Source organism: Streptopelia decaocto (assembly GCF_964273445.1).
Source record: "Streptopelia decaocto genome assembly, chromosome: 14".
Lineage (NCBI taxonomy): Eukaryota > Metazoa > Chordata > Aves > Columbiformes > Columbidae > Streptopelia > Streptopelia decaocto.
In genome coordinates, this window is record NC_138669.1 from 15,179,380 (window position 1) to 15,189,092 (window position 9,713).

The window sequence follows — 9,713 nt, forward strand, 5'->3', positions numbered from 1 at the left end:
CAGTGTTGAGGACACCCCTCAGTGATAAAGTCACTGCTCAGTGATGAGGTCACCCCTCAGTGTTGAGGTCACCCCTCAGTGGTGGGGTCACCCCTCAGTGATGAGGTCACCCCTCAGTGGTGAGGACACCCCTCAGTGTTGAGGTCACCCCTCAGGGATGAGGTCACCCCTCAGCCTTCTCCAAGCTGAACAGACCAAGTGATCTCAGCTGCTCCTTGTTAGTCTTGCCCTCAAGACCTTTCACCATCTTGGTCACCCTCCTCTGGACACACGCCAGTTGTTTGATGTCCTCCTGCTCCTGAGGCCCCAGACCTGTCCCCAGTGCTCGGGGTGAGGCCGCAGCAGGGCAGTGCAGAGGGGACACTGTGCTGGCCGCAGCCCAGGACACGCCTGGCCCTTTGGGCTGCCAGGGCACAGGGGTGACTCCTGTTCAACTTGCCATCAACCCAAACCCCAGATCTCTCCATGGAGCTGCTCTCCAGCCTCTCAGACCCCAACGTGTACCTATAAGTCAAGATGCTTTATAGCAGAGGTCACAGAAATGGAAGCAGAGGCACAGGAGGGAGAAATGGTGCGGTATTACATCAGCCAGAGGGCTTGCTGGGAAGCAAGGGATGCCTCTGTTTTTTGCTTTAAGTAGTTGTTTCCCGGGAATTCATCATACTGAATTAATGTTCTGTTTGTTTTTTATGGCAGGCATAGCCAGAACAGGGAACTTATGGGAGAAGGTGAATGCTGGGTTGCTTTTCAAGTGACTGAGTTTCACTCTGCTTCTGATTCAAATCTGTTTGAACCTCCCACTGCAGCATAGAAGGATTTATATGGCAAGAACTTTTTCTATACTGTGCCACTTAAGGTTTATTTGAAAAAGGGGAAGAAGGCAGCAGCAGCAAGGGAAATACTTTTGCTTATGTACTTACTTCCTGATTTTCAGGATCTGATTGCTTAATCAGAGTCTTCATCTTTTTAAATGTATTAAAAAAGTATGCGACTCAAGGTGATAAAGAACTGGCAGATACTCGTGCTAGAACCACGAAGCGAGCCGGAGCGGTCCCTGCCGGGTCGGCGGCGGGAGCGTCCCGCGGGGCCAGCAGCACCCGCCTCCCGCGGCGGCTCCAACGCGCCGCTGCAGTTCTCAGCAGCTTCTTGCCTTTTGGCCCTTCTGCTTCCAGTGTTGGTTTCTTCCACTGCCACCTTCGGTGGGTAAGTGGGACAGACATTCTGTGTCTGAAAGGTACACTTCTTGTGTGGCCATAAGATAATAAAGGGTGGACATGTAAACTCCTCTGGTTTTTGAGCAGAGCACTTACGAAGAACTACTGAGCACTGTGCAAGAGAACTAGTTCATGCTATCCTTTTGCTTCTGAGCGATGTTGGGGATTTCATGTGACTGTTTTCTGTCTGTTCTTTGATGCTGTGGTACGAGTGCTGAGCAAGAGCAGCTTTCCCTGCGTCAGGCTGGGGAACCAGTTTGCTCTCCGGGGCCTCTTGGCTGTTAACGAGGAGGACATGTTACCACCAGTGATACAGTCCTATTGCTCTCTGAGGGTGTTAATATTAATGACTTAGAGAAAAAGCAACTTCTGGCTTTCAAGCCCCCCGTCCCATCTAACCCAAGAGAGAAAAACAGTGGAAAATTGCATTTCAGCCAACTCGCAGCCCCTGTGCAAGGCAAGGATGGGGTTTCGCTGGGACCCCGGAACTCAACGTGTGCCTCAAGGCGCCCAGCGCCAGATGCCGGCTCCCCAGCGAGGCGGGGACAAGCGGCTCCGTGCCCGCAGCCCCTGCCCTGCCAAGGGGCGGCCGAGCCAGGCGGTGGCGGCCTTGGGGCGGCCACCCCGGCTGGGGGCTCGGGCGTTGCCGTGGCGACCCCTCCCCGCCAGGCAGCTCCCGAAACGCTGCGGCGGGATTGCACACTGCGGCGTGGAGGAGCGCACGGGTTGCCATGGCGACGGCGCTCATTAAGTGCCTGCATTTCAACCTGCCCAATTACCGCCCCCTCCCCGCGCACACACTCACGCGCACTCACACACGCGCCCCGCCCGGCGCGGCCGCGCTCGCAGCCCCGCAGCCCCGGGCCGGGTAGGGCCGTGCGGGCGCCGCGGCGGCGGCCCGGCCGTTCCGCGGTCTGCGCAGCGCACGCCGGGCCGGGCAGCCCCGCTGCGGCTCGGAGCAGCGCCCTGGCCGGGTCCCGGCCGCCGGGCCCTGCCGTGGAGGTAAGGAGCGCGGCCGGGCACTGCCCAGCCCAGGGCCGCCTCCCCGCCCGGGATCGCCGCCTTTGATTTTCCCCACAGGCGACGTTTTGGTCGGGCGAGCGGGGCCGGGGCCTTGCCGGGGCTGGGCCGGCGGGGCCGGGCCCGCTGCGCGCCGCCCCCTGTAGCCGGACGGCCGCGGGCCCGGCGGCTGAGGCCCGCTCCGCTATTGCCGCCTGTTTTCAAACCCACCGCGGGCGGGCGGGGCGGCGGGGCCCGCTGCGCCGCGTCCCGGCCAGGCGGGTCGGCGGGGCACGGAGCGGCCGGGCCGCGGCGGGGGGGGGCTGCGGCCTGGCGGGGGCGGCCGGGAGCTGCCTGCCCTGCCCTGCTCGCCCCGGGGGGAGCGGCGGGCCCGCACCGGGTCGTTTTACAGCTGTAATACTTACGTGCCGCAAGGTGTTTTCTTCTCAAGGCAAGACGCTATGTCCAACAGTTGTGGCTGTCTTCCCAAAAACTTTAAAAAACGACGCCCGGGTGCTTTTCTCCTTTGGACAAGTTCTGTACCGGTGCGACTGCAGGTCTTGCTGGGCTGACTGGTCTCAGCTGGGTGTGTGTGGTGCCAGGCGCTGCCTGGGCACGACACGGTGTCCAGCAGAGACAGGGAGTGGGACTGTTCTTCCCTGGCTTTCCCAAGGGACACTCTCTGGGACATACAGAAGTTGGAAGCCCTTTCCAGGGTGGGTGCTTGACCATGTTCCTTCTGGTGTTTGTTAAACACCACATGAGGACACGCCGTCGTGGAGCCTGAAGATGATGCTACTGGAGTCCTTGAAGGGGTCCTGCAGCATGGAGGGTATTAGTCCAGCCTAGCAGGGCACAGAACAAACAGCCCAGGCTATGTGAGGATGGTCCATATGGTCTAGGGCGGGTTCTGGATTTATTTCTCTACTAGTTGCAAAAGAAGATAGAAGACTGCACACTTTAAAATATTTTGGGATCATGTATCAATCATCTTTGGTTGTTTCTGCCTGCTTATAAGTGTACTTGTGGAAAAAATATCCTGTCTTATGCCCTAAGTCTATGCAGGTCTGGATACTGCAGCACGTCTGGCACTACCAGTAGGCAGTGGCTCACAACACCAGCGTGTAAGGTGGGATGCAGGTGTCCCCTTTGTGCCTCTCTCAGCGGCGGCTGGGAGTCTGCACCCATCAGAGCTGCGCAGGCCTTCTGGCCCCAGCATTGAGCTTGGATGGTGTCATCTTGAGCCCCTTGGGGTGGCACTTGAGATCCCTTGGTAACTGTTCATTCTCTCCACCTGTGGGTTGAGCAGATCCACAGGCCCAAGAGCTGTTTCCGGTGGCGAGGTGCTCCTGGGGACAGCAGGTGACACCCAACCCAGTTGTCTCTGCTTTGACAGCTGTATCTGAGGACTGAAAGCAGCTTTCTGCTCTCTTGCCCTTCTCTCTCCGATTTCTGTCTTCACAGAATCTATTTGCTATTTTGAAATGTGCAACATGAACAGCCTCTTACTGCACAGAAGGACACTTCATCCTGTGCTGAGGTGTTGATAAATACTGCAGTCCATTCCAAACCTCACCCCATACTGCAGCATGGAGGAGGACTTTGTGGTCCTGGGTTTATTCCAGAGGAGGGATCACCTCCTGGGTTTAAAGCAACAGTTAGATTTGGAAGAGGTGTGTGTGTTTGCCTTTCTCTGCTGGTCCACCTGCCTGTGGAAAGGGTGCTACTGAATGTGCTTCTGTGTGAATGTGGAGCAAATACTTTCTGCAGTGCCATGAGTGTCTTAAATGCCTGCCCTGGGCAATGCCAGAAGACAGGGGAAGGTCCAAGGGAGCAGCTCCCAACCCACTGTGTCTCTGCAGTGCTCTGGTGAATCACTTGCAGTTTTAGCACAATTGCAGTAGGTGCTTTTTCTTAAGGGCTCAATTTTGCCACTGAAGTAATTAATCATCCATACCTCAGGAGTTGCTGAGGACAGATAAGTTCTCTGTTATGGTTGAGGAAATTCCTGTAAAATGATTCACAGATGCACAGGCTGGTTGAGGTTGGAGGTACCTCTGAAGGTCACCCTGTCCAACCCCTGCTCCATCAGGGCCACCCAGAACCAGTTGCCCAGGACCATGTCCAAGTGGCTTTTGAGTGTCTCCACATATGGAGACTCCACCACGTCTCTGGGCAACTTGTGCCAGTGCTTGGTCACCCTCACAGAGAAAAAGTGTTTCCTGATGCTCAGGGGGCCTTGCTGTGTTCCAGTTTGTGCCCGTGGCCTCTGGTCCTGTCGCTGGGCACCACTGGACGGGCCTGGCTCTGTCCTGTCTGCACCCTCCCTCCAGTATCTCCACACCGACGGGATCTCCCTGAGCCTGCTCTGCTCCAGTGGACAGTCCCGGCTCTCTCAGCCTCTCACAGCAGAGACGCTCCAGTCCCTGCATCATCTCCATGGCCCTTCACGGGACTCTCTCCAGTATGTCCTGTCTCTCTTATACTGGGGAGCCCAGCACCCCAGGGCTGCCTCACCAGAGCTGAGCAGAGGAGAAGCATCCGCTCCCTCCACCTGGTGTGACACTTGCAATGCAGCCCAGGATGCTGTTTGAACACGAGCCAACAACGTGCCCTTGCAGCAAGAGGGCAACCTGATGGCCACCAGGACCCCCGGTGCCTTTTCTGCAGAGCTGCTTTCCAGCTGGGTGGCCTGCAGTGTATACCTGTACAGACTTCAGGAATATTTTGAAATCAGAGAAGCCACAAAGGCAATAAACATGTCAATATTCTTTGAAACACCACTATTTTAAGCCAATTTTGTGATTAAAAGAAATGCGTATTTATGAAGTGCCGACGGGTCTGCTTTTCTCCATGCTCCTCGATGGCCTGTTGCGTACAGTGTATCCGTCCTCTTTCCAAACAGCAGATCACTCGCTGGCTTTGCTATGGTTTTGTGAGAGGGCGGGTGTGAGATTGTGGCACAGTTGGAGACTCATGTGTGTAGTAACTGTAGAAATACTTGATTTCTAAGCCTCTGTGCCACTGGTCTGGACCACTGCTCTGCCAACACCCAACGCTTCTTGCTGGATAAGCTAGAAACTTTGTGAGCAGCAGAATGGGTGTAGCTTGGTTGCCTTACAGCATGTGTTTTGTGGCCACTTTCCTCTGCACTTGCCCTTGTGTGTGCACAGATCAGCTGTCCCCAGCTGCTCTCTGCTCAGGAAGTCCAGCCCTGCCCTGTGCGGTGAGGGGTGATACAGAGACCCTTGTCCTCTGTGCAGGTGCTTGGTTTCCTGAACTTGGAGGCTTTACTCTGACAGAGACCATTGTTATAGAGACATCTAATCTTGCTGTCAAAACTGATTGAATTAGCTTGGTGGGGTCTGACTGCAGACAGATGTCCATATGCACGTATGTACTAATACATGGAGAACACAATTGCAAGAACTGTTTTATTGGAGCAAAGCAGGCCAACAAAGAGAGGTCCTCTGGATGAAAGTTGTATTGAAAAATTCCTCCTTCCAGCCAGCATGTTGGGGTTGTTTCTGGAGGAATCCCAGGTCAGCGTGTGTGTGTGGCTGGGGTTTCTGTGGCTTTTCTGCTTTCTGGCTTCTCCAGAGTGGGAGCCTGAGGTCCTTGGCTGCCCCTCAGCAGAAGGCAGAAAAGAGCAGTGGGTGTGCAGAGTTTTAGGTCCCTGTGGACCCCAAGGAAAGGCTGAATGGCAGGCTTGTTGGGGAGTGGAACTGACCTACACCCTCTATAAGACATACGGAGTTACACTCAGTACTGGAAAAAATGGAGAACTCACAGCCTCACTGCTAAGTCCAAAATAGCTTTCACTGCTACAGTTGCTTGCTATTTTAAAATCTGAATGGTGAGATTTTTGAAAGCTGCTAAGTGTTGGCTTAATTCTGGTCCTGTCAGAGTGGGCAGATTTTTACCAAGCATCCCTAGGGCACGTGTAGGCCAAAAGCTTTTTAAGATCCCAACTAAATAAGAAATTTAGAAAATAGATAAACCTTTTGTTCATCATCTAGAGCAGTCACCAGAAAGGAAATGAATTAATTTGTTCTGCTAATTGTGCTAATTTGTAGGAAGTATGGTTTCCATCCTGGGAGATTTTCAAGACCAGACTGGGAAAAGTCCTGAGCAACCTGGTCTAATCCCATCACTGACCCCGCTGTGAGCAGGAGGTTGAACTAGAGACCTCCTGAGGTTCCTTCCAGCCTGAATTAACCTGTGATCCTTAATGGGTCATACTGGGGCTTGCAAGAGAACCCTTGAAGTGATCTCTGGGGTGGTGGTATCTGCTCAGGCTCTGGTTCTATGCCCTGGTGCAACCAGACGTCTCAGACGTGGGCATCGTCTCTGTGACGTCTGTCGGAGGTCCTGCTGTTGGGGAGCAGGGTTGTCCAAAGGGATGTGTGCTGGTGCCTTTTTCCTGCTGTGACAGTGATGCTAGGGCAGCTCATAGGTGTGGCTGTACTCCTTTACAGAGATGCATGTTCTCTGCTTTTCCTTATATGCTGCTCCTGACCTGAGATATTTCACAGCAGATTGGGCGTCCAGGGGCTTTTCTGCCAGGGTTTTGAAAACTGTGTGTTGCAAACCATGTCTCCTGTCCTGATTCTTTTTTCTCTGGGTTGGGGACGGAGCTCTGCAGCCTGGGTGTTGTGTCATGCCCGCCAGCAAGGCCTCAGAGCATAGGAGGGCAGCTCTGGGGCTTGGGGTCATCTCAGAGTTAGATGAACAATGTGCTATGGTTCATGTCAGCACATTTTGGTGGTCTGTTCTTGTCTGACACCATGGAAGCCCTTGACAAGAGGTGAGAGCGCACTGGGAGTGGCTGGGTTTCAGCTGTGCAAGGGTGTGCTTACAAGTGCACACCAACTGATGCGGGGGAAAAACTTGACAACCTAGGAGGTTATAAAGAAGGCGTGTTTATCCAGCGCCGGGCGCGCGGGGATCACTCCTTCTCAGGCAAGCGCGGGAGATCCTGGCGGCAGGAAGTGTGTTTAAATGTAGCAAGGTGTTACATATTCACGGTAATCCCGGGAATGCCTGTTGTGAAGGTTTGATTGCGGGGTGACAATAAACCCTGGCAGATGTATTGTTGACCCCCTATACCCCCCTTTTTCCCCCTTTAGCCCCTCCCTCTCTTCCCTTCCCAGTAAGGGCAAGTGATTTGGAGGGAAAGAAGGAGAGAGAGAAGAGAGTTGGAAAACTTAAAAATGTTTTACTAATGCTACTAATAAAATAGAGAAAATAATACAGAATATACAAAACCAATTTTGAAAGTCCCAGCAACTGCAGAGCCGACACCCGAAGTCCTGGACTGGACTCTGCAGCCAACCGGAGCTGGATTCAGTCTGTCACTGGCCTCAGTTCACAGGGACGACTAGCAAGGTCCTCTCCTGATGTCAGCCATAGGGAAAAGGGATGAGATCCTCGTGATCTCCCACTTTTCTGTGAAGTGTCATGTGAATGGGATGGAATACTTAGTTGGTCAGTTTCAATTCACTGCTTCTCCTTGCCCCTCTTGCAGGATGTGCATCCATCCTTATCAGCGACCTTGCATTCCATTGCTATGTCTACCAAAACATGTGTCTAACTTTCAGTAAAGTGCAGTTAGTAAGAAGACTTTAGCTGACAGGAAAATTCACTAAAGGAGAAACTTGTTTTTAACAAAACCAGGACACCTATACATATTCATAACCTTTCCCCAAAAAGACAGTTCTTATTAAAATGAGTTCCGGGGAATCATTTCCATAGTCTCCTCCTTCAGCTCCTCCCTGTTGTACCTGTGCAGTGCCAACCTGGTGGTCGTGGGCTGGGGTCTTTGGAAGAAGGCTGCTCATCTTCACTGTGGAATTTTCATCTCTGGCCTAGTATGCTGAGCTGGCTGGGCTCAAACTGCTGGACTGGTTTTAACTGGATCATCGTTCTCCCTTGTGCTGAAGACTCTCGTTATCTCGTCCACCCAAGGATGCTGCTGGGCCTCTTATCTTTGCAGAGTGTGCTCCCTTCACCAAAATCCTGTTTCTAACACAGTAGGTTACACAAAGCTCTAAGCTAGGCACTTGCTATGTGTTTAACCCTTTAAGTGTTAGTTCCCTCTACCACCAACAATGTTCTTGAATTTCATGTGTGACCTTGGAATAGTTTTGGGTCTGTCTCCCACCGTGGATCTTAAAAGGAGATAAACGCGGCTTTAGATATCTGTAAGCATAAGGTTTTGTGGTGTCCAGGACCTCAAAGTCTTTGCTCTCCTGCGGGATGGAGCAGGACACAGGGGGAGTTGTTTGCAGTGTTTGTGCTCCACATGTGGTTGAAGGGCAGGAGTTGGGGTAAGGTGTTAAGAAAAGGTTTCTGCTAACAAGAAAGAGGTTGCTCTGGCCAGAGGTACCAGGGGGAGCACAGACACCGCTGCTGAGGGGCAGAGGAGGAACAGGAGTGACAGATTGTTGTGGGACAGGGCCATGGTCTGTATGGCTCCCTCAAGCTCCTTGGAGGGCTCCTGACCCCTCTGCCCAGCTGTGGTGCAGTAGGGGACAAGCCCTTTGCTGCAGTGAGGCCTTTCCCAGGAATCGCAGAATGTCCTGAATTGGAAGGGACCCACAAGGATCATCAAGTACAACTTCTGTCCCTGCATATGACAACCCCACACTTCACACTACATGTCTGAGGATGTTGTCCAGTCTCTTCTTGAACACTGTCAGGCTTGGGGCCTGTTCCAGTGTCCAGCACCTCTGGGTGAAGAACCTTTTCCTAATGTCCAACGTGACCCTCCCCTGGCACATCTTCTGCCATTCCCTGGGTTCTGTCACTGTCACAGAGAGAAGAGCTCACCCTGCCCCTCCTGCTCCCTGCTGAGGAACCTGCAGCCGCTATGAGGTCTCCTCCAGGCTAAACAGACTAGAGACTTTAGCTGCTCTTCGTATGTCTTCCCCTCTAAACCCTTCACCAACCAAGGAGGTTATGGGAGGAGAGATTATCTGGAGGTTTAAGTCCTAAATCTCTCTTTTTTTTTTTTTTTTTTTTTCTAGTTTAAGGAATAGTGCCACAATCTGTAATCCACATTCACTCTGTTCGCCCTTGTAACTCATAAGGCACAGGAGAACCAATCTCAACAGCACTGGCAGGCAGCTCCGCAAGGATTTGGAGAGTGTTTGACACATGATAATTAGTGTTGGTTATTTCCTGTGCAATTGTTTGCTATTGTGTTTGCATCATAGACTGCTGTACAGAGATGAGTTTGAGCATTACCCAGCTTGGGCACTGGATGTGGTTATTTCTCTTCCTTTCTAGGCATTTCAAGTCCCAAGTTCTGTTTCAATAAAAAAAGACAACAGCTCACACAAAACAAGGAGTTGTCCTTGAAACATTTGACACAAGTGATGAATCAAGGATAAATATCAGATTTAAATGCCTAAGAAAGCAGATAGTTTCGTGGATGGTATTAGGAAGCACCAAGACAGGCTGGCTGCAAAATTCATTGTGACTTTAAGTTGGAGTCTG